Source organism: Orcinus orca, chromosome 6 (genome assembly GCF_937001465.1).
Source record: "Orcinus orca chromosome 6, mOrcOrc1.1, whole genome shotgun sequence".
In the NCBI taxonomy this organism is placed as follows: domain Eukaryota; kingdom Metazoa; phylum Chordata; class Mammalia; order Artiodactyla; family Delphinidae; genus Orcinus; species Orcinus orca.
In genome coordinates, this window is record NC_064564.1 from 84,447,120 (window position 1) to 84,453,552 (window position 6,433).

Consider the following 6,433-nt stretch of genomic DNA (forward strand, 5'->3'; position numbering starts at 1 on the left):
TCTTTTTGATTCGCCAGCCAGAGTAAAGTAAAAGCTAGAGCTTTACTTAGCCCACTCTGCCATGCATTTTCATAGCTGTGCCTATGTCTGCAGTCAAGTGGCAGAGGACCAGAGGATAAAAAATGGTGAGCTCGTTGCCAGTTCAGAGCTCCATATTTCGGTCTTCCCCAATTTGCCAGAGTCCTTTTCAGAGTCCTCAGATAGCTTCTGCTCCATTTATTCTGGCTAGGTTTTATAGCTGCATTCAGTGGGAAAGACCAAGAGGGATGTGCTTACTCCATCCTGCTCCCACTCAGGGTCTTTTCAACTATATTCATGAATGACTTCGCCTATAATTTTCCTTTCTCTTACTGTCTTTGTTGGGTTTTGTATCAAGATTATGCTTCCCATAAAACGAGTTAAGAAGTGTATTCTCCTTTTTAAAATTCTCTGGAAGAATTTGTGAAGACTGGAATTTTCACTAATGAAGCCAAATGAAATTTTCTTTGAAGTGTTTTATTAAGATGTTTTTACTAGTTATAGGAATATTCAGTTCTATTTCTCCTCGTGTTATTTTTAAGTTGTATTTTCTAGGAATTTCTCTATTTCATTTACATTTTCAAATTTATTAACATACAATTGTCTGTGTATACTTTTATGATCTTTATAATGTCTTTAGACTCTTCAGTGATCCTATTTTTATTCCTGATTTGAATTTTTAAAAAACTTTTGTCAGTCTCACATAGGTACCTTTATGACCTTGGATAGCCAGTAGTTTCTTAGATATTACCAAAAACATAAAGAACCATCATAAAAATTAAAAACTTTTGTGCCTCAAAGGACACCATCAAGAAAGTGAAAAGACACAAATGGAAAAAATATTTGAAAAGCACATATATGACAAGGAACCTGTATTAGAATATATAAGGAAGTCTTACAACTCAGTAATAAAAGGGAAAAAAAGCAATTTAAAGATGGGCAAAGGATCTGAATACGTTTCCTCAAAGAAGATACACACATAGCCAACATGCACATGAAAAGATGCTCAATATCATTAGCCATCAGTGAAATACAAATCAAAACCACAATGAGATGCCACTTCATACCCACTAGGATGGTTATAATAACTTAAAAAAAAACAGATAAGAAATATTAGTGAGAATGTGGAAAAACTGGAACCCTCAAACAATGTTGGTGGGAATGTAAAATAGTACAACCACTTTGGAAAACAGTCTGGCAATTTCTCAAATGATTAAACATGCAGTTATCATATGACCCAGTAATATATATACTGGGTATACATACCCATTAATTTCATTCCTAGGTATACATACTCAAGAGAAATAAAAACATGTATGCACACAAAAACTTGTACATGAATGTTCATAGCAGTATCATACATAATAGTTAAGAAGTGGAAATAACCCAAATGCTCCACGCATAAATAAATAAATGTAGTATATCCATATAGTGGAATATTATTAAGCCATAAAAAGGCATGAAGTACTCACACATGCTATAACATGGATGAACCTTGAAAACATTATGCTAAATGAAAGAAGCCAGTCACAAAAGACCACATGTTGTATAATTCCATTTTTATGAAATGTCCACAATAGGCAACTCTACAGAGACAGAAAATAGAAAATTAGTTGTTGCCTAGAGCTGGGGGATTTGAGAGTAGTGAGAAGTGGAGACTGAAAGTACAAAGTTTCTTTTGGGGGGTAATAAAAAGTTTCTAAAATTGATAGTAGTGATATATGCACAGTTCTGTGACTATACTAAAAGCCACTGAATTGTATACTTTAAATGGGTTAATTGTATGGTATGTGAATTTTACCTCAATAAAGTTATTAAAAAGATACCATGCCTCTGTCTTGGTCATTCTTTCTTTCTTGGATTACTCACTCTAGGGGATGTCAACTTCTGTGTCATGAGCAAACTTTTGGAGAGGCCCATGTGGCAAGGAACTGACACTTCCTGACAACAGCCATGTGAGACAACCTCATGAGAGATGCCCCTCAGATTCCTGACCCTCAAAAACTATGTGAAATAATAAATGTTTGTTATTTTAAGGTACTAAATTCTAATTACACAATAGATAATACAAGCCCATCAAGATCTTTAAGACATGAAGTTCTAATAAAATTTTACTTTTTATATTTAGTAATTATTTATAAAATTTTCTGGTATATTTTGTTGCTTTGGTTAAATGTATACTACTAATAATGATGTCAATGCAAAACAAAATTTTAACATTCAGAGCCTTATGGTCATAGGATATTTTAAAATTAATTATATTACATATTTTTGTTACCAGGAAGTATGATAGGGGCAAGTGTTGGAATGGTAGTATGTGTTATGGAGAAAAAGTAAGAATCTGAAATTTAATATTAATGAAAAGCTTTATCATTTTTAATGGATTATGGTGAGTATCAAATCACTATGGTATTTAGATGCTACCAGATACATTTAAAAGAGCAATGCAACGATTTTATTTGAAAGGATCACTATTACAAGATATGAGAAATTATATCCCTTACAACTAATTAAGTTATGAAAAAAATTAGATGTCAATTTTAAAATGCACAAGAGGCATGTAGATTTTAAACAGTTCTTTTACGGAGCATTTTTGGTTTTTTTTCTTTTTATCTTGTTTGGAGTTCATGGTGATTCTCTTAAATCTGTGGTTTGATTTCCTTTACCAATTTTGGGAAATTCTTAGCCATTTTCTCTTCCAACATTGCTCCATTCTTTCTCTACTCTCCTTGCTGAATTTTTTTTAAATTAATTAATTTAGTTATTTATTTTTGGCTGTGTTGGGTCTTCGTTGCTGCGTGTGGGCTTTCTCTAGTTGTAGTGAGCGGGGGGCTACTCTTTGTTGTGGTGCGTGGGCTTCTCATTGTGGTGGCTTCTCTTGTTGTGGAGCACAGGCTCTAGGCGTGCGGGCTTCAGTGGGCGTGGCATGCGGGCTCAGTAATTGTGGCTCACGGGCTCTAGAGCACAGGCTCAGTAGTTGTGGCGCACGGGCTTAGTTGCTCTGCGGCATGTGGGATCTTCCCAGACCAGGGCTTGAACCTGTGTCCCATGCATTGGCAGGCAGATTCTTAACCACTGCACCACCAGGGAAGTCCTCTCCTTGCTAAAATTACATTATAAAACCTGTCCCTCATATCCCATGTTTTTTATGCTCTTTTCTGTGGTTTTCATCCTTTTGATTCTGTTTCTGCTTGGATATTTTTCTGCTCTGTCTTCTGGTTCACTAATTCTCTTTTCAGCTATGTCTAATCCACTATTAAACCTCTCCATTGAACTCTTAATATCAGATACTGTAAATTTTAGTTCTCAAAATTTTGAACTGCTGAAATTCTCATTATTTTAATTCCTTGAAGTCTTTAATCATAGCTAGTTTAAAGTCTAGGTCTGATAACTCCATTATCTGAATCCTCTGGAATTTCTATCGTATGCCTGTCCTTGAAAATATTTCTGAACATGTTTTGTCTTTTCGTGCTTATTTATTTTTGGATGAAATTTTCTTCTGTCAGAGAGAATTTACTCTTGCTTTTGGCAGGCAGCTCTAAGGTAAGGGCACTAGAAAGCCTGGATCGATTTTATTCAGTCAAGGCCTTTTCCCCCTTTATTCCTAGTAGGTAGCCCTTTGGGGTCCCAACAAAAAGCCTGGTACATTTATCAGGGCCCCTTCTTCTTGGTAGGCCCTCAACTATTCAGCTTCTCAGCCTCTGCTTTTACAACTAACAGTCTCCTTGAGAGGAAAAATGGCTCTAAATGTTAGGCTCACTTTTCTTGGCTTCCCTTCCCTTCTAGAACTTTGGCCCACAATTCCTCACTGCTTTGGTAGTCCTCTGATGCCTTCAAAGAGATTTTTAAAACTTTTTGCCCAGATCTTCTAGCTGTTTTCAGCAGAAGAGTTGGCCCAGAACAACTTGCCCACCATTGCTGGAATTAGATCCTCCTCTCTCCTGAACTTCAGACTTAGATTTCCAATATCCTTTGGAATGTTTCCTGAATATCCCACAGGTCCCTCATGCTCAATATGTCCACACTGAACTCTTCATTTGCCTCATCTCCTTCCATTCCACACAACCGGCTTTTCCTGTTGTGGCTATTTCTGTTCATGGTTTCACAAGCTATAAAAGTTATCTGTGAATCTCCTCTCTCTCTCTGTGCCTCCTCTCTCTGCTATTACTTACAAGTATTATATTATGTATATTACCTCCATTATTTTCCTTCCACCTGAGCCCACTGCTGTTTCCTAGAATATCATCCTTGGCCCCCTGCATCTCCCTCCTGAACCCCTGCAGCAGTCTTTCCTAACTGTCCTCCCTGTTTTTAGAACCCTCTGCCATGCTAACTGCCTGAGCTGCCAGAAGATTCTTCCAGAACAGGGTTCTGACAGAGTCATTGGCCAGGTAAGATCCATCAAAGGCTCCCCACAGCTTCTGCAAATGTAGTAATAATCCTCACCTGGGCTCTCAAGTGCTCCATGATTTGACTCCAGCACACTTTCTTCAGCTGTATCCATTTACTTTCCTGATCTTCCATCACCTAGCCAAATCACTTCCCAGAGCACAGCCTGCCTTTCTTCCTCTCCATCATATATATCTCACAACCCTTCTCCTTTGAGATCCATCTCAAATGGCACTCCATTCCAGCAACAAATGTTTATTGAACACTTGCTATGTGCCAGGTATAATGCTAGACCCTAAGAATACAAAGATAAGTAAGGCATACATGGCCCCTGCCCTCACCCCAGCAGATCTACCTTCAATTATTCCTCTAGTAAGCCCTTCAGGCCCAGCCAAACTAATTTACTCTCTGTCCCCCAAACATGCCAAGCTATGAGAGATAGACACTGCACTTATCTCCCGTATGAAACTTTTCTAGGACTTCTCAACCAAATGTGACTTGCCTCCCTTCCGTCTTTTCAGTTCTTGCTTGCTCACCACTGCCCTCTCCACACCCATACCACATCACCATTTGCACCTATCTTAGAGTAATTTGTATGCATTTCTTACCACCCTTCTTCTGGATCAGATACTTTTTGGCTTTAGAGAGTAGGGTCTGTGTCTTAACCTCTCAACCAAGACCCATCAGACGTCACTGTGTGGCCCTTGGTCTGGCTCTGGCAGAGTGCTGAGGAAAGACCCTGCACAGTCCAATCTCTGCCTCTCCCTAGAACCAAGGGTTCTTCCCAGCTGTGTCACCCAGTACTTCCCTCTCCCCATCTCTCCCACTCCAGCCAGGAGCTCCCCTCCTTGTGTATACTTCTAGCCACCTTCTGGATATCACCTAAATCATCTTCTCTGTCTCCTGGCAATTACTGGAACTCCCCCAGAGAGCATAAACTAGTGGCTTTGGTGATTTCAGGTATGATTTATGATCTCATCCTTTCCCCCTGCAACTCTCCCAGTCCCTACCTCTTGTGGTAGGTAGGGACTTCCCATCAGTGCTCCCCAGATCATCGAAGTCCACATCACTGCCCTGCCTGGACCTTCATCATGCCATTCCTCAACTTCTTTCCCACAGCCTCTGTTCCCATCCATCCTGCACCCAGGGATCAGATTAACCTCCTAAGCAGCACTTTGATCAAAGCATTCCTTTTTCTGGAACCTTCCATAATTTCCTATTGCTAATAAGCCTCTTTAGCATGGACTGCATTCAAGACCCCAGCATATGTCTCCATATTTACCTTCAATTATTCCTCTACTTAAGCCCTTCAGGCCCAGCCAAACTAATTTACTCTCTGTCCCCCAGACATGCCAAGCTATGAAACCTTGCACAATTGTAACATTAGGGCGCCAGGAGTAACTCTTCTAAACCTTACCCAAATATCATAACTGAACTCCAAGCCACCTCCCCTGTGAAGTCATCCCTAAACGACGAGCTGATTTCCTCAATTTTGAGTGAATAAACACTTGCTGATTTTGCATGATGAGAGATGGTGCCCCCTCTAGCAAGTGACTCTCAGGACAGCTTCCCCAGAGTTATGCGCTTGCCCCCGAGAGAATGCTCTCTGTCCCTCAGCTACTACTGCTGTGAGCAACCAAAAGTTGTCTTCCTTGGGCCCTCTCAGGGTAGTCCCCGTCCCTTATCCTCCTAACAGGGGCAGGATATATTGTTTCAAAGAGAAGAGGAATGTGAAACTACTTCATGCATTGTTGCCAATTTCTGTTAGGGATGAGTCCATTTATGTTAGGGATGAGCATTAAAACAAAAAGAGGGGGGAAACTGAGTCAGGTGCAGGCCCTAAAATTTTAAATTTCTTAAATGATTTTCTTCAAAACTTTCCTACACTTCATACTTTAAACGACTTTAAAGGTAAATACATGCTTTAAGGAAGCAATTACCCTTTTGTGTCAACAAAGATTAGTGTATATTTTTAGGACCCACTTTCTTGTCCCTTGCTGACTACCTCTGGAGGCAACTTTGACCT